Source organism: Lissotriton helveticus, chromosome 1_1 (assembly GCF_964261635.1).
Source record: "Lissotriton helveticus chromosome 1_1, aLisHel1.1, whole genome shotgun sequence".
NCBI lineage: Eukaryota > Metazoa > Chordata > Amphibia > Caudata > Salamandridae > Lissotriton > Lissotriton helveticus.
The window spans coordinates 585031405-585050789 of NC_136057.1; positions in this window are offsets into that span (position 1 = coordinate 585031405).

A 19385-nucleotide genomic window follows, 5' to 3' on the forward strand; every position below is an offset into this window, starting at 1 on the left:
ACTCTGAAATTTGGCCTTCGGTTTTTCAAAACAAACCCTCTAACTTGGGAACTCTATGTTTCTACAAACTACATTTGAATTTTTTTTTCTCTTCATCCCAGAATAGACCTTTGGCACAGTAATCTGCTTAAAGTAGAACTATTCTTAGAGAACAAGAGATTCATTTGATACTTCCTATAGACAAATATTTGGCATTATTTCTTAAAAACTTTAACTGTTTATATATTATGCTATGGAATGGTCTCGACCTTTTTCTTCTGTAAATTTAGAGCCATTTCAAAACTGTCATTATATGTTTCATTTAGAAAGCATTTGTTAATGACAGCGATTGCTTGTAAAATGTGAACAAGACAAATACTCATGTATGTGTATAAACCATGTTTAATGCATTTCATGTATTTTGGGTGGGATTATGAACACATGATTTAGTTATGTTTTTTATGCTTATAGATTTAGTAATATTAGACATAATACGTGGTGTGGGTGTTGTATAGCGTTTTAGGACCCTAGTGTAATTTTCCTGATTCATGCCCTTATATATATATAAAATGCCGTATCCTTATATAGGCGTAGAAATCATAACCATATTAAGACATAGCTCAAGTAGTCCTAATACGGCTTGGCTACTTCCACCAATTCCGAAAATCTACAACGATTTCTTGGAAAAACCCGCGTTCAGCACTCAGGGACTTTTCCCTGCATGAATATTAAGTTATCCAAGAAATCATGGAGTTTTCAGAGAATTAAGTCTCTGATGACGTTATTATGTCTAATCTTACGTCAAACTCGGCACCTTCAAGGTATAAATATGCCCACACTTGTCCAAACAAACACACGGTGGTTTGGAGCAGTTTGACTATCTACTTGCCCGACGCGCCCTGCTGCAGCAAGTGCCGAAGGAAGCCGACCCTCCAGCTGACTCACTGAGAGACGCTGTACTTTCTCCAGCCAAGAAATCCAGCTCCAGTGTTTCCAGGCTACCCTTGCGGGTTGCTGGGAAAAGAATTATTAGTGCATAATTAAAAAATATTTTTTACCTAAGATGGGAATTTATTTGTTAATTTAAACTATAGCAACATATTTTAAATGTAATATATTTACATTAAATAAATATTTATTTCACACAAATTAATAGTGATTTATTTCAAATACAACATTAACAATAATACTTAACTTAAAAATATCTTTACTGTTTTTTTCCCAAGTTTAATTAACTTTTTTAGTTTTTCCTATGCTTTACCATATGTTGATCTCTGCACCCACTAGTATCCCCCTATGATAAAGTATAGGAAGAAGTGAAAAAGTTTATTTAACTTGAAAACAAATAATTGACTGCTCCCCACACCTACCAGTGACACTGATGCCCAACAGTTCACATTTGTGTGCGTGACCCAGGATTTAAAATTATGGTGGGGCAATTCTCTTCTTGCTGCTTCAGCTAATACTCCACCCTTCTGTTCACCATATCATCCACCCTGCTGCCACCAACAAATTCTCTTCCCACCCTTTCTGAGAAACATGTTTCAGTATTAGTAGCAAAGCAGACCTCACTGTAATTATAATTGAGAAACATTTACTGTAGTAGCAGGTAATTACCACAGAGGCCCCCAAACAATAGCACCAGACAAGACACTTGCTGTTATTAGAAATACAGGTCACGCATACTATCAGTAGGCTGTAACCCCAGTGACATCAACACAAAGCGTCCCACACACTGTCCGCAAATGTAGGAAACACAAACACGGAGGTCCGGGAATTTGCAGATGGCCAGCAACCTATTTATTAACCGTGGAAGAATAGGAGACTCAGCTGGTTTGCTGGGACTTGAACTTGGGGCCTGCATGTCATACACATGTCAGCTTTGAATGCTGGCTCACTGTAAGAATAACTGCAGAACTGCGGGGTCATTGGGAAGGGTAGGAGTTATTGTAGTTCGGCAGTGGCAGCATGGCTTGTGTGAATCCTATTTTGCATTTATGTTTTGTAATATGATTTAATCATTTAGAGTTACACCACTACTGACTGTGGCCTTAATCAGCAGAATGGAGGATGTACCAGAGAAGGAGAATAAACCACATGATGTGAATACAGGTTTGTACAGCTAAGGATGTGCCCTCCAACAACTATAGTTTAGTTGATTTCAAGGAAACTTTGTGTTGCGCCTGGCCCTCTCTGCAAGGTCACTTTAGATGTGTGCCTTCCTTTGCTGAGCTCATGTTTGTTGTGCTTTTGGGACTGTGCCCTTTCCCCTTTTCAATCAGTGGTAAATTGCTTGTCCTCTCTCCTTAACACATGGTAAAATTTGTCTTCACCTAAATGGTACATTTAATTTTCTTGTAAGTCCCTAGAAATGGTACTATATGTACCCAGGGCTGCAACACTCATTGCACCACTCACTAAAGTAGCATTTTAAAGTATACATCAGGCCTGCCACTGCAGTCTGTAGTGCAGTTTTAAACTGCCATTGTGACATTACAAGATAAACCTTTTACCAGACGTAAGCTTTCTTGTTAAAAGTGGCGCTAAAGGCTCATAAGGAAAGGTTTATGATATTCAAAAAGTAGGATATGTGGGTTTAAGTTTTACATGTCCTGGCAGTGAAAAACTTCTAACGTTGTTTTTTACTGTTGTAAGGTTATCTCTCCCACAGACTAACACTATGAGGCCCATTATGATGTCGGGTGGATTGCCTTCGCCAGGCTGGCGGAAGCCACCGCCGGCCTGGTGGAGGCAATCCGCCCGACATCTATGCCCGGATTCCCCCCCGCCGTATTAGGATGGCGGGGGGGAGCGCCATATTACAATGGCCACATATAGGTGCCTTTCCGCGGCGGCCTTGCCGCCACGGAAAGGCAGGCGGTGTTTGCAGCGGGGGCCCCCAGGTGATGCCGGTGTAGGGGGAGGACAGGGGGTACCTATGGTACCCCCCCCACATTTGCATATGCAAATGCATTCACAAGTGTTTTGCATTGTGGCGGGCGGTGCAGAGTGCACAGCCCGCCACAATGCAAAACATGGAGGACGTGCCCGCCACAGTGGCGGGCACATCCTAATTCCCCCTACGGGACCCCCGCCCTTATGGCGGGCGGTCCCGGTCTCCGTTAGGGCATCCTAATGAGCCCCTATGTTACCTTATTTCACTTAGGGGCAGATTATGATACTGTCAGAAAAGACTCCGACAGTCGGTCGTAGCCTTTCCGACCACATCCTAATGTGCCTGTCAGATTCCTTTCCGCCCGCCTCATTACAATAGAGGCGGCCGGAAAAAATCAGACCGGTCATTCCGACTGTCTTGCGACGTGTTCGGAGAGCCTGACCACCAGTCAGAATGCTTTCAGTAATCCCGGATTTTTTTCCGCCCTTGGGATTACATTGTTGTTTTTCGGCAGCCTTTCTGTGGCGGCCTTTCCGACACAGAAAGGCTAACGGAACACGACTTTGGGGGCCTCCAGCAAGGCCCCCTCTGGTTGCAGGCTGCCTTGTTGATCCCTGCACCTCATGCCAGGCACCTTGAGGTGCCTGCCACGGGTGCAGGGATGAACTGCACCTCTGATTTTACAATGGGAGCATGTATTCCAGCTGGAATACATGCTCCCCTTGTAAAGTATAGGAATGTGACCGAACAGTGTTCGGTAGCATCCTAATTAGTTGGTCGGGACCGCTGACCGGTATCGGTCTGTCCCATGACCGAGATGATGTCAGTCAGAGTAAACTCCACCCAACATCATAATAGGGCCCTTAATAAGTGATACATTCTGGTTGGGACCAGATATAGATATGATGTTTGCACTCAAGTGACTTGTAATTTAGAATCTTCTACAATGGTAAAGCCAGATTTTAGGTACTATTCTGCAACTTACACTTTTAGAAAGTTGGTATTTTAAAGATATATGTAAGTATCACCTAAGGAAGGCCTATGAAGCCCTATGGCAGGTAGCTATGTACACTTAAGTAAGACATATACCTTTTACTATGTCTTAGCAGCAACACTTCTAAACTGTCAACTTGCTGTGGGAAGATGAGGAGCCCCATCAGCTAACACAGGGTTAAACAGTTGGTATCCCTAACCGTATAACTCCTGAATGGGAACACCTAACAAGGTCAATCAAGTATGGTATCAAATTAATTGGGACATTAAATCCGACCTGATGCCCATGCCAGATTTTGAGTCACTATTGAAGTTAAGCAACTTTTAGAAAGTTGCCACACTGCTCTCCAGCTAGTACCGTGACCTCAAAAAGGCATTGACACATAGATGGGTTTCTGAGTGCCTGGGGAGATGTGTGAACGACTCCTAAGCCTAGGAACAAAGGCATTTGCCGCAGAGTGACGTATCACCTCCTGCACCAGGATGGCCACTCAGGGTGTTAGGCAAAAAAGCAGGCCTCAAAGGTGAAGCCTTTGAAGGGTTGCTTGCAACAACATCCCTGGGCAGTATGCCTTTTGTCCTGCAGACAATTAGGAGACAGAAGTATGAGAGGGGAGCCTGTGTCCAAGCTGGTTTTCCAGTGGGCATGTAGCCCACTGGTTAAACACACCTCTGTGGTGGGCTACCCTGCTCTCGATGACCGAGTAGGGGTCATGCCATTTTGAAGGGGGCAAGAATAGGATCTGGGATAGCCAGATGCCACACATCTATTTATTTATTTAGAGAGTTTTATATAGCGCAAACATGACCCTTGGGTATCAGAGCGCTTCACATTCACATGAGGTAGGTTTGATATACATATACATCTTATCTGGCATGAGGTAAGTTTTGTACAAAGCAATATAATAAACATTTCACGTGGTATGAGGAAGGTTCAGAAATTACATATGTCTGTATAATTCCTGTAAATGTCTGACTTAAAAGTTTCAATGGAGATTCTTGGACTAGTCTACTGTGCTGTACTTGGTGTATTCTGGCTCCAGTACCAGTTTCGAGTTGCCCTATTCCGTGCATTCTGCATCCGTAGATCTGGATTAGTATTGTATCGACACAGGTTATCCTTAGCATAGCATGTGACTTTCTCTTCCCTTCCATTTGTTAATCTATTTTGGAACATCTTTGTTCCGGTGGTGGTGATGCCCTGTCCTGTCTATTTGAGGAACTTACTCATTAGGAAGATCTTAGCTTCCCTCTTGAATTTTGCAGTGTTTGGAATTTTCCTAATATTTGAGGGGAGTGAGTTCCAAATTCTGCGGGCGGCTCCGGAGAAAGCTCTGTTAAAGGTTTTCTTCTTCCGGAACATGGGTGGTCTCAGCAGCAGCTACTTGGCACTTCTGGCTGGTCTGCCTCTTCCAGATAGCTCAATTTTCTGGGCCAGGTATCTTGGTGTTTTATAGTGGAGCGCTTTGTGGATGATACATGCCATCTTCAGTTGGATTCTGGCTTCGTACGGTAGCCAGTTTAACGATTTTAGGTGTGAAGGGATATGATCGAATTTCCTCCCTCCAGTGATGATTCTTGCAGCTGCATTGAGGCATGCTTTTAGTGGAGCTGTGGAATTTTTTGGTAGACCTGCTAAGGTTGTGCATCCATATTCAATCCTTGTGACCACTAATGATTGTACAGCCAGTTTGAGGTCCGCCATAGAAATTAATGGTTTCACTCTCCTAATGTAGTTCAGGTGAAAACTGGCACTTTTTGCCATTGATTTGATGTGGGCTTTCATGTCTAGGTTCTTATCTAGCGTGATTCCTAGTGATGTTGCTGAATCCACTAGCGTAGGGGTGCAGTTTAGTGCTGTGATCAGTTTGGTCCATTCCTTCACCTCTGTGTGGTTCTATGGTGGTGAAATTAATAGGAATTCTGTTTTTTATGTGCATTTAGTTTCAGATGATTAGTAGTTACCCATCAAAGTGACAGTTTTAGGGCCTCATTCATTACCTTGATGTCTTCCAGGGGTGCGATCTTCATGTAAATCTGCGTGTCGTCTGCGTACATGTGACAGGATATGTTTGCGTATCGGAGAATTTCTGTAAGTGGTTCGACATAAAGGTTGAAAAGAGATGGAGATAGGGTAGACCCTTGAGGGACTCCAATTGAGTTAGGACATGATGGGGATAGTGTCTGGTTGACCTGAAATCTTTGGGTTCTATTCTGAAGGAAGGATTCAAACCATTTCAGCACGTTTCCTGACAGTCCCATCCTGTCATGAAGCCTGGCTAGTAATTTTCCATGATTTACCTTGTCGAATGCAGACGACAGGTCGAGGAGGATTAGTAGACATGTTCTATTGCTATGTAGGGCCTGTAACGCATCATTGACAATATGTAGGATCGCTGTTTCCGTGCGGTGGCCTGTCCTGAATCCCGATTGGCAGTCGTCCAGTAGCATGAAATTAGCGATGTGTTGACTCAGTTGATTTTGCACACATTTCTCAATTAATTTGGCAAGTAATGGAATATTGGTAACTGGGTGAAAGTTATTAGGATCTGCCGGGTCCGCTGTAGGTGTTTTGATGATGGACAATTCAACAGGATCCCTTGTGATAGTGAGGCATTAATTATTCTAGTCCATATAGGGATGACGATGTGGCTGATTTTTTGAAGACATTTAGAGGGGAGTGGGTCATTATGGTGGTTATTAGGTTTAATATCTGAGAGTGTTTTGGCAATGGTATTCTGGACGTATAGCTTGAAGGTATCCCACTGGATACCCTGATCTCAGTGGCCAAAGATGCCCCACATCACCCGCGGACCGAGGACTCAACACGACTTTACGCTCGCCAACTGCCCAGCATCAGGAGCATCCTTTGAGCATCCATTGCCTCCATCCCTAAGCATTCCATTAAAGTCAATGGCGGTTATCCTGTAAAGTTGAGAACTTGCTTCACTGACACTCTGGTGGCTGGTAACTGTCTGAAGCATCCTTTCTGGCCTCCTAGACCAGATCCCTGCTGGATTTGGTCACCAAAGTCAGGTCGGAGTACTTCCACTAACTTTTCCAAACTTCTCAAAAGTTTTCAAACTTTACGTTTGCTAGTGATTGTTTGCGGTTGAATTTAAAAGTGATAAAAAGTTCTAAAATCCGTATGTCCGGAACCCTCTGGAGAATTTGATGATCAAGGTCTCTAAAAAGTCATAAAAATATGCTCTATTTTTATAGATTGTTGTTATGTCTATTGATGTGCACTTCTCTTTTGTTGTAGTTTGGTGCTGTTAAATGCATTACACTAAGTTCAGTTACCAAGCCTTAAAGCTCTCAGCCACAGCTATCCAAGGTGGAGCTTAAGATTGAGTAAATGATACTGACTGAACCCAAGATGGTGTCTGTGAGTGTACGCCACGATAATGCCTCACAGCCATATAATATAGTACACACAGATACTCACAACACCCTAGAGAGTTTGGAGCCAAACCAAGGTGAAGAGGAATAACTGACAAAAACATGTTTTGGGGGTTGGTCAGGGCAAGCCTGGCACCAGGTATAAAAGTAGCATCTTCAGAACCTCTTATCAGAACACTTCTGGACCTGTGGAAGATTTAAAAGAAGGACCACCCTGCTGTCTGAAGAAAGAAGATTGCCTTGAACCCAGGCTCCCCAGAAGTCAAAGGTTCATTTGGCTGACGTCCTGTTTGAGCTACAGGCGCATAACAAGCTTCTAGAGGCCTCCCTGAGCTACCCAGCTGTCCAGCACCAACTGGACCAGCCTGTACCTCCCTGAGCCTTGCTGCTGGCCTCTGCAGGAGTGAGTCTGATCCCAAGTGGTGCCCCTCAGGTAATGGACCGTTGGCTGGCACAAACGCGTACTCCTCCTGAAGAAAAGATGAAGATACAGACGTTTTGGGCTCCCCTTGAACGAGAATTGACTGTTAATAAATATAGACACAGTCTTTACTATATTAGTTTGACATGTCCGGCCGGACAGTGGTCTAGTGTTTAGTGTCAAGTACAGCATGAATTTACAAAGTGGGGCACAAGCCTGTACCCTACTCAACAAACATTCAACGTACAATTAGTAACCATAGAAACATAAAGGGATTTTTAGGCAAAAACAGACGGTTCCGTTATCTATACAGTTTCAATTGTCTGAACAGAACATCAGTAGCACCTTCACAATTAAAGTGACATTACGTTAATAACTGTATAACTGACTGTATAAGGTGCAAAGTTTCGTCGATGGTGGTATGTCTAGCGGACATGTGTATCACACATGTGTGTGTACGTTTCCCCGGAGCTGCACACAATGCCTACGTTATGAGGAGTAGTCACATGCTGAGACTGATGGCACAGATGCCAAACCAGTGTGCCTGGCTTGTTGGTGTGTATAGTATACCATTGGGTGTGTTTGGCAATGTTGTATCCCACCCTCTTACAAGACTCAACTAATGTGCTATTCTTTGTAAGTAGGTGACTGTGAATACCCCAACATGACGTGGTTGCTGACAACCCTCAGGAATCCTGTGACAGCAGCCGAGATGTGCTACAATGAGGCACATTGTCGAACCAGGAGAGTGATTGAGCGGACCTTTGGTCTCCTGAAAAGCCACTTCCGCTGCCTGGACAAGACCAGAGGGGCCCTCCCATATGAGCCTGCAAAGGTGTGCAAGATCATCATAGTATGCTGCATGCTACACAACATGGCAGTGCGGAAGAAGCTGCCTCTCATCCAGGATGACGATTACCTACATCCGCCACCTGTGGAGGATCCTGGCCTGGGCCACGATGCCTGTGATGATGATGATGAGGGTGACGTCGGCACACAGCTCATCAACAACATCTTCAGCTGAATGTGAGTTTACAGGGTTGTTATGTCAATGTATTGAGCTAGCCTGAGATGTGTTGGTGCTGCTCAGTTGCTATTTGAGTTTGTCCGTGTGGTACTTGACAGGATGCCTGCAGTGATGTGTCCTGTCAGATGGTCTGTAGTCCACAATAGTGTCGACATGCTAACTTGTTTCTGTGTAGGTTTCTTGTGACATGTTTTGTGCATGTGTATTGCATTTCTATTCTGTTCTGATGTGCTTCTGACTGTGTCTTATGTCTGTCCTCCCCAAGGTACTTTGCCTCTTGCATGAACATCTGTGGCTCACTTGTCCTTCTTCGGACGACCCCTCTTCTTCTTCTGGGGGGGATCTTCAAGTGCAGGCATCTGAGGTGCATCGGACTCTCCACCAGATTCATCCTCCCTCCCTGTGGCATTTGCAGATCCTGCAGCAACAGATGTTGTTGGCACACAGGGAGGTGTGGACATATTTGTGCTGATCTGGCAGAGACAAGTCAATATGTCCCTATGCACCACAGTAAGTGTGTCTCACTTGGCCTCCATGCGTGCATGATGGACAGCCTGCTCCTGTTGCATGTCCTTGAGGATCCCCACTACCTGGCAGAATCCTCGTGTGCTATCCTGGTACGCATCTATGATGGGGTAATCATGCAGTCCAGGCCCCTCTGCAGGCCGTGACCTCTGCCTACCACCCCTAGCCACACGGGCAGGACCTGCGGTGGCATGCCCAGGTGACCCCGGGCCCCCTTGGGGGTTGCTACTGGTGGTGTTTTCCGTAGCTTCCTGGGTTGCCGGTGGCCCTGTGCTGTTTGAATTCTGTGTCCTAGGTCTGTCCGTGCTGGCGGGGGTGCTTGTCTGTTGCCAGACGTTGTAAGCATGGGTGCAAGGGGTGCAGATGTTTGTGCTGCTGAGGGTGCAGATGTTTGTGCTGCTGGGGCTGCAGATGTTTGTGCTGCTGGGGCTGCATAATGACTCACACCAGAGGTGCCAAGTTGTTCTTCGTCATCCGAAGAGGACAGAGCCAGATCCACACCAGAGAGCTCATCCTCCACCGGAGTCTGTAACAGGGACTCCTCTTCACTTGCTGCTGTGTCCCCAGCACCACCTGTGTTTGGAAGAGAGACACATTGTCAGTTATGTTACTACAGGCATCAATGGTTCACATATGCATTTAGCAACGGGGAGGGAGGAAGAGGTACTGATCCATTCAGCTTGCAATGGTTAGTACTAAAAATCAAGGAGGGGGGAATGGATCACTCGTCCTGTGCAACCAGGGTATTTACGTATTTTCATTCCTTACTAAATACCCTCATAAACGTACACAGGCATGGGGCAGTGTATCTTGGTTCTCCACCTCAGTGTACTATAGCAGCATTATAATTGAGCCTCCATTGTTGCAAATATGCTGTGCCTACACCTGGAGGTAGACTGGCTGCTTTCCCAGTAGTGTCCAGAGAAGAAAAAGTCTCTAGGCTCACATGGGGCTGAAACATTACACTAGTGCGGTGGATCAGTAGCTGGATCCACACACGCAACACCTTTGTTCGTACATCACAATGTTCACCATTTAACACTAGCCTTTGAGTGATGTAAGGGATTTTGACTCACAGCACTTGAGCACAGAAACACACTCTTAATTTTCCTTTCTGGACACTACCGGAAAACCAGCCGGTTTACCTCCATGTGGAGGCACAGCATATTTGCAACAATGGAGACCCAATGATAATGCTGCTACAGTACACTGAGGCAGAAAACCAAGATATACCGCACTACACCTGTGTACGTATGTGAGGTTTTGGATGAAGGCAACACAATACGTAAAGACCCGGGTTGTACAGGACGAGTGAACCATTCCCCCCTCCTTGATTTTTGTATCAATGGTTCATATACATGACATTTGCAACGGTACGTCAGGAAGCGTGCTTGTACACTGCATTGTCTTAAGTCATCACAGACAGAGATTGATATTGTTGTTGCACATTGTCCAGCCAACATGAAGCATTTCAATGTGCATGTTGAAGTGTGGGCATGCCCAGCTCATGTATGGATTTCACTGTACATGGCCATTGGTACTCAAGGGCCATCAGGTGGCTGACACAGGAGTGTCATCCCTGTTCACATTTGACTCTGCTTCCCTGTGAGGGAGTGTGACAGCAATGGAAAGATGGCTGACCTGTTGTTTGTTGATGGCCAATTCCCAGCAGGGCCTTGTGCTCCCCACAACAGAGCCCAGTCCCAAAGATCTGTCAGTCCATTTCCACCCCCTGTGAGGTGAGCATAGTTCAGTGTGAGCTTGCTGGGCCATGTAGGTGGCTGTGGATTGTCAGTGAATGCAACTCCCACCATGTCCTTGGCTACACCCCCCTTCCCAGCATGCCCTCACTTCCCTCCTTTGGACTCTGCTTCCCTGTGAGGGTGTGTGCCTGTGCTGACAAGCTGCCTAACAGTGCAATCCTGTTGTTTGTTGGTGGCCAGTTCCCAGCAGGGACTTGTGCTCCCCACAACAGATCCCAGTCACAGAGTTCTTGCCAGTCCATTTCCAACCCCTGTGAGGTGAGCATGGTTCAGAGAGGTATTGATGGTCCATTTGGGAGGGGAGCATTATCTGTGGCAACAACACAATCATGCTTTTGGATACACTCACTTCACCGGCATGCACACTATTCCTTCCTGTCAGTCAGCTTCACTGTGAGGTAGTGGTTGTGGTGGCAAGAATGTCTGACAGTGTTTATTTAGATTAGTGCCACTGCCTTGCTCTATTTGTTGGTAGGTTTGTATATGTCATGACTCAGTTACAAATCACAGTTCAATCCACGCCCCATCTTGCCAAACACCAAAGTACAAATGCTCTATTAAACTCACATGTGTGTCCCAGGTGTAGTTAAATCGTATCACATGATGAAAATAATGAAACTAAACAAAATGCAATGCTTTTACATGCTCCTGCTCAACCCCATGAAAATGAAAAAAGTAAAACATGCCAACTTTGCTCCACATCTCATGACTTTATAAATTATAATTAGTTGCACGAAAACGGAAAACTTCTGATAATAAATTTAACAATATCAACGTGTCAAAGCATTGCGAACTCAATAAACATCCTCATGAGATCACTTGTTGCCTTTAAACACTCCATGGAGAGCCAGCTAATGTGATCAATGCGTCAGAACAGTGAACCTCCAGTGTTATGTTCTCCTTTAACTTTTTTCTTCATACATTCGGTTCACTGACAAAATATTGATAGTAAAAATATAGATGACAAAAATATAGATGAAAAAATATAAAATGCAAAAATATTGACTTCTTATACTTAAACGGGTAAGTACAAAAATATTGAATCAAAAATATCGAAGTAAAACGTATAGATATAAAAAATATAAATTTAAAAATATAAATAAAATAATATAATATAGATAAAAAATATAAAAGATTACATGTTATATTTAACAAAATAATTAAATGTAATATACATTTTAAATAAATATAAAAAATAAGCTTAATTAAAAAATGTATAACCACCAACATAATAATTCATACATATGCATATATTTACTTTAAAATGATGTATTAACTTTATCTTTATATAATACTTTTAAACTTTTAAATTATATAAAAATAAAATGTATACATGTATTAATAATTTAAAATACAAAAAAATCTATAATTAATTAAAACATTAAACTATTTTTTTAAACGTACATTTCGCAATACAATAAATACAACAGTAGGGAAAATGTTGGATAGCGGAATAATAAAATGTACTATTCCAACTCCAAAGAGTGCAACAGTAGGGAAAGTGTTGGATATCGGAGGGATAAAATGTACTATTCCCACTCCAGTGAGTGCAAAGGTAGGGTAAATGTTGGATAGCAGAAAAATTCAATTTACTATTCCAACTTCAGTGAGTGCAACAGTAGGGAAAATGTTGGATAGCAGAGGGGTAAAAATGACTATTCCCACTCCAGTGAGTACAACAGTAGGGAAAGTGTTGGATACCGGAGGGGCAAAAATTACTATTCCCACTACAGTGAGTGCAACATATGGAAAGTATGGGATGGCGGAGGTGTAAAAATTACTATTCCCACTCCAGTGAGTGCAACAGTATGGAAAGTGCTAGATAGCGGAGTGTAGTGTAGTTCCTATATTCCCCAATAGGCTCTGCGCATTGGAATAATATATCCTGTAGATTAGACGTAGGACTGAGGTCGACTAGGTCTCTACCGAATATACTAAACTTAATTGTGTGTGCCAGGTAGCTCAGAGGTCACTAGAAACGTTCTCGAGTCAACAAGAAGGGATTAGTCTCTGACAACCGCATAAACATGACAACTTTGTTTCCCCAAGATAAAACGTATCTTCAGAGTCGTGGAAACAATAGATAGATATTTCACTCAGTCAATTGTGCATGCTTCGTTTCACCAGAGGTGCAGAGAAATAGATAGACGGGCGTTTTCAATAAAAAGATTTATTGAACAGTCTTCTTTCTCAAGCATAAGAATTGAACTGTTACAATCGTAACACAGTTTGTAAAATATAATGCGTACAGTATAAATAGTAGAATAAAATAATACTGCAAGAGCATTGTATGGTTCCTAAACCATAGAAAAATACATACATAAATAACAGAGGCTAAAAGTACTCAACTGATGCTTCTAAAATACGCCTACTTCGGTGTACCTAACCTAAGCATAGTACAAGGGAATAAGTAAGTGAGGTGTAGCATAAATGTAGTATTCTTTTGCAAAGAATCTGCCCAAGATTTCTCAATGGGTCTAATCAGCTCCGTACCTTAGTTTAGAATGGAGAAGGCTGATCTCGGGACTCGATTTCCCACCAACACTGGAGCTGGATTTCTCGGCAGGAGAAAAGACAGCGTCTCTCTCAGTGCGTTTGCTGGATGGTCGGCTTCCTTTGGCACTTGCTGTAGCAGGCTGCGTCGGGCAAGTAGATAGTCGAACTGCTCCAAACCACTATGTGTTTCCTTGGGCAAGCGTGGGCATATTTATATCTTAAAGGTGCCTGGTTTGACATATGGTTGGACATAATAACGTCATCAAAGAGTCTCAGTTCTTTGAAAACTCCATGAGTTCTTGGATAAATCAGTGCTCAAGCAAGGGGAAGTCCCTGACTGCTGAAGGCGGATTTTTCCAAGAAATCGTTGTGGATTTTTAGAACTAGTTGAAGTAGCCCTGCCGTATTTGGACTGCATGAGCTATGCCTAAATATGGTTATGATTTCTATATTTCTATAAGGATATAGTGAATTATACCTATATAAGGGCATAAATCGGGAAACTTACAATAGGGTCCTAAAATAATATATAACAGGAGGGGTAAAAATTACTATTCCCACTCCAAAGAGTGCAACAGTAGGGAAAGTGTTGGATAGAAGAGAAACAAAAATTACTAATAACATTTAAACAATTGAAAAAAATTAAATAATCTTGAAAATAAATAAATATTTTTAAAATATATGATTATATATATTTCAAACATATAAAACACATATTATAATATTAATTACATATAACAAAAAGGTACAAATATTATATAAAATAAATTGAAAAATACATTTATAAACAATATTTATTTAAAAGGAGCAAATATTAACAAATTATTTAAAACATAAATGCATTTATTTTATTTCCTACCTTATAACATCACACCAATAAAAAATACTTCAACATTTTAATTTAAATGTATTTCCATAATTAACATAATTAATAATGAATTCAAAAATATTTATAGAAAAATATAAACATTCATTGAGTGCACATTCTTTAACACTATAATATCCACAACACACACCTAAAATTAATTACACAATTACCATAATTAATTACTAATTAATTAATTTAAACTAATTAACAAAAAATTAATAATTAATAATCAATACAAAATAATTTACTTTCCCCCTTCCCACCAGATACACTTATAAACACCACAACACACATCTAAAATTAATTACACAATTACCATCATTCATTACTAATTAATTAATTATAATTAATTAACTAATTATTAATTCATCAATTAAAAATAAATTACTTATTACCCTTCCCACCATTTTCACCTATAAACCACACCCTTAAAATTAATTACACAATTACCATAATTAATTGCCAATTAATTAAAATCAATTAAGATCTAATATTAAATAATTAATAACAAATTCATTTACACACACATTTAACACTAGAACATCTCAATGAAACAAATATTAATAAATACAAATTATTCAATAAATGTAATATATAGGAGTACGGATGGGGAACATGGTGGCCGCCAACGAAGTGGTCACGGGTCGGCAGTCCCCCTGGCCCTGTATTTTGAACAATGGGGCTTTTCCAAAGCCTCCCCGTTTCCTTTCCGCTCCCTGCAACCTTATCTTCACCCCCTAATACCTTCATTTGATGACCCGGTTGTGTATTTCGGCCTGCTCAACATGATCTATCCTGATGGCTCCAGATCTGCGGGAGGAATCAAGGTGCTCTGAGCCCCGCAGTGGGAGGGCGTGGCTCGGGAGTGGCGCCGCTGTCGTGCTGTGAACTTTCAGGCCCGGGTAGGGAGAGGCAGAGACAGCACTAGAGATGGCAGAGAGGGCGTGCAGATGCAGGACCGGGATTTCAGCATTAAACTGGGGGCCTTTTCGGCTGAAGGAGGTGCCACAAGGACAGGTTCCAGGGTCTCAGCAGAAGGTGGCGGTACGATGGCCTTGGAGGCGGCTGGAGTCACGGGGGGTCTGCTGTATTTGACCTTGGCCCCATTTAATGGTGCTCTGTCCCATTCACCTCCTCTGGTCTCCCTGAAAAACCTGGGTGGCATTTAGCGAGTGGTGGAGCTGGGTGGGGAGGAGGCACAATATCCTATGGAAAGGGGCAGTAACCAGCTAACAAGATTTAACCCCTTTGCAGGGAAAGTGTGTAGGTTTACACTTCATACAAGGGGCGTACAATCCATCTCCTCTCCAGGGTCAACAACCCAGGAGCCCCCGCTCCATGAATAATACAGGTAATACCAACGTACCCAGGTCCCTTGAGCGTCAAAAAGAGAGGAAAGGAGGCGGGGAGAAGGGGGGAAAGAATTGTGATAGTTAAAGGTCCTGGGAGCAGGGGCACGGGTAGAGGGAAAAAAGGCTTCTGTATCGAGATTGAAGATCACATTATCACTAAAATCCTATTATAAAGTTTTTGCTGCGCCAGCCTTAATTCCGGCTTAGGAACGTGCTCTTGAGACTGTCAGGTACTCTAGGATGGAGCCAAGTCAGCCGCGAGAAGTACCTGGGGTAACTTCCCCCTCCTCTCCTCCCCACCTAGCCTCTCCACACCCGCCTATAGTGAAATTTACTCACTCGAGGCTCGCAATTTGCATGGGTGGGGGCTGGGTTGTGGGTAAAATAAAAGGAAAACATACCTGATCCCGGTCCCATGCCGCCTCTGTTCCTGGACCGGTCCTGAAAGGGAACAGGAACATGCATGCTCCCTCCCCTCCTGTAGCCAATCACAATGCTGCAATGGCAGCATTGTAATTAGTGCAGAGTCCCGGACAGTGCCCAGCTTGGTGCCTAATGGGAGGCCATTTTCTCTATGTAGGCTGCAAAGAGAAAATGTAGAGTGCGCATGACTGCTTTGGTCGGCCACAGGACCAAAGCAGTCAGGGTACTCGGAGTGGTGCAAACCACTCCTCCCGACCCGCCCACCTGCCCGCCTCCAACCAGGCATATATTCCCTCCCTCCACCAACCATGCATATCCCTGCCGTCTACTTTCTCGCAGCGCGAGAAGCAGAAAATAAAATGGTATTTCAAATACCATTTTATTTTCTGCTTGTCGCACTGCGAGAAAGCAGTGGGGCATCGCTCCTCTGCCTTAATGACGGAGTTGCACCTGGACTTACTGTGCTGGAGATGCAAGAAGGGGATAGTCAGGATGAACAGCCAACATTAATGCAGCATGCTTCGAGCATTTGTCAGGCTCCCCAGACAACCTCGGAGATGCTGGCTGATATCCTTTTATCCCTTAAGGAGGAGATGGGGAACAGGTGTGCGGTATCTAAAAACAACCAAATGGCGATACAGGCCTCCTGCGTAGTTCTAGCACGGAAGCTGGAAGAAGTATCCCTTAGAACTGATACTCTGGAGCAGGAAATCCCTAAGATAAAAGAGGTACTTGATACCACTTCAGCAGAGGTGAATAGACTAACGAAACAGAATAAAGAAATGAGGGATGATTTAGAGCGCCTTGAGAATCATTCAAGAAAGAATAATCTGAGACTGATTAATGTTCCAGGAGCCCTAGAAGGGTCCGATATTAAGGATTTCGTGATTTCACTGCTAAGAGACACAAGGGCAGATTTACAAGGCCCTTGCGCCACTTTTGCTTCACTTTTCCCATGTTAAAAATGACGCAAAAGTGGCGCAAGGACCTTGTAAATAAGCCCCACAGTTCTTAAAAACTGCCCAGATATAGACCTTTCGAGATACAGAGGGTTCATCGAGATCGGTACAAAAGAAGCCCAGCGAGACAGAAGCCGAGGAAAATCCTAATACATTTTCTTACGTACACCACAAAAGAGGCTATTTTATAGATTGCACTTAAGGAAGGCATACTTTCATCTGGATCGTTTTCTTTTTCAAACAGATCAGATGTATGCCACACTACTGCCCAGAGCAATGAGAAATGGGCAAGCGGATGGAAGAGCTAAATAAAATTGGCGCTAGGGCGCAGTTAAAATTCCCAGCCTCACTCTGCACAATGTGGAACAATTATATGTGTGTGCATTGCTAGGTGGAGGAGGTGGACGATCTTATTGCAGAAATTAAGAAGGGAGCAGCAAAGTAGAGGGGGAGATGAAGAGGCGCTGGGGAGTTAGAGGAGCTCCGATAGAAATAAGTGAATCCCAATATGCCCGTGGGACTGAGACCCATTAGGCTTTATCCCTAATATAGTAGGGAGGGTTCCTGGAGAGGGGGTTGATAGACAGGGGCACGGGGATTGGGAGGGGGAATGGAAGAGGGGGGAAGCACGTGGTGGGGCAGTGGGAAAAAAAAAAAAATAACAATCCTCTATCATGTCAGAAAGTTAACTTTGTGATCACTTTACTGGCCATAGCCCTAGCTAGGATGCCACCTGGATGCAAATCTCTTTCTAATGGGAGTTAGTGATTTAAAAGTTCTCTCATGGAATGCTAATGGCCTTAGACGTAAGAGTAGGCAGAGATTGATTATGAAATACTTAGAGCAGAACCCAGGTCAAATATGCATGATTCAGGAAACCCACCTGGATATCTCAGAGAGGCGTGCTACCTTCCCGCGGTACTCTTGGATAGAATCCTTTTGCACCTCAGAGCAGACATTTCATTGCAAGGGGGTTGCTATCCTGATTATAAATAGGTCGGGCTGTGTTATAAAATTGTTTAAAACAGATAAAACTGGGAGGTGGCTGATTGCCCTTTTAGATTTTGGTGTGACAGAGCTAGCCTGGACATCATTCTATGGCCCAAATATCGACGAGCCTCTTCATTTATGTAATCTACAATGGAACTTGATGGAAGTCACGGCCCCTATGATAATAGGGGGGGATTTTAATGTTTTGCTTGACGCTTTGCTTGATAGATCGAGTCGACATGTGGGGGCTCCTGGAGTCCGTCAGGCCAAAACAACATGATGCATGATCTAGAACTCTTCGATGTATGGAGGGCTAAGAAGGGCAATCTCCATGGATTTACTTTTCAGAGTAAAAAAAACATGGCCACTTTTTCAGAATCGACTATCTGATGGCAGACAGATCTATTATAGATACCATATCATCTATTGATATATTTCCAAGTCATATTTCAGATCACTCTGCGATTACCATCACTCTGGTAGGAAGTAGTCGATCATCGAGACCTAGATGGACACTTAAAAGAGCGATGTTGACCGACCCAGAAATTGCAGAAGCACTGAAACATGCATGTCTCGACTACTTTGTGGTCAATATGGGGTCCAAATCCCTAGATATTATATGGGACGCCTTTAAGGTTTATCTGAGGGACACTCAACACAGTCTTATACGTGCTAAAAATAGAGCGGAATCCCAAATCTAAAAAAATAGAGGATAAAGTAGGCTTATTAGAGGCTGGCCTATCGCGGATGAATCCAGGGACGGTGGAAGCAAAGTCACAGGCCCAGAGACTGTTACATGAGGCTCACCAGGATTATAGGATCAAGTTAGACAAGAAGTGCAAAGCACAATGGTTTGCAAAATCAATGCAGAATTTTGGCAGGGAGATTGGCCAAGCTCGCCCCACAATTAATACACTTAGACCAGAAGGATTCTATCTCCAAGAGGTACATTCAGGAACAGATGCAGAAATGCATTGGCATTATAGATCTTGCCTCTGAACGTGTTGAGCCCTTGGCCGTGGTGGCCCTTCATGCAGCCAAGGCGTTCGATAGAGTGTGCTGGGAGTACCTGTGGGAGGTATTGAGAACAATGGGCTTTGGACCAACGTTTGTAAATACTTTAAGAAAGTGCTACGAGGAGGCCTCAGCTAGGATCTTGATAAATGGGACTCTAACATCAAGCTTTAATATACTGAGAGGGACACAACAGGACTTTCCCCTCTCACCCCTTTTATTTGACTTATATATAGAGCCATTGGCCCAGGTGATAAGATCAGATACTTCTATAACT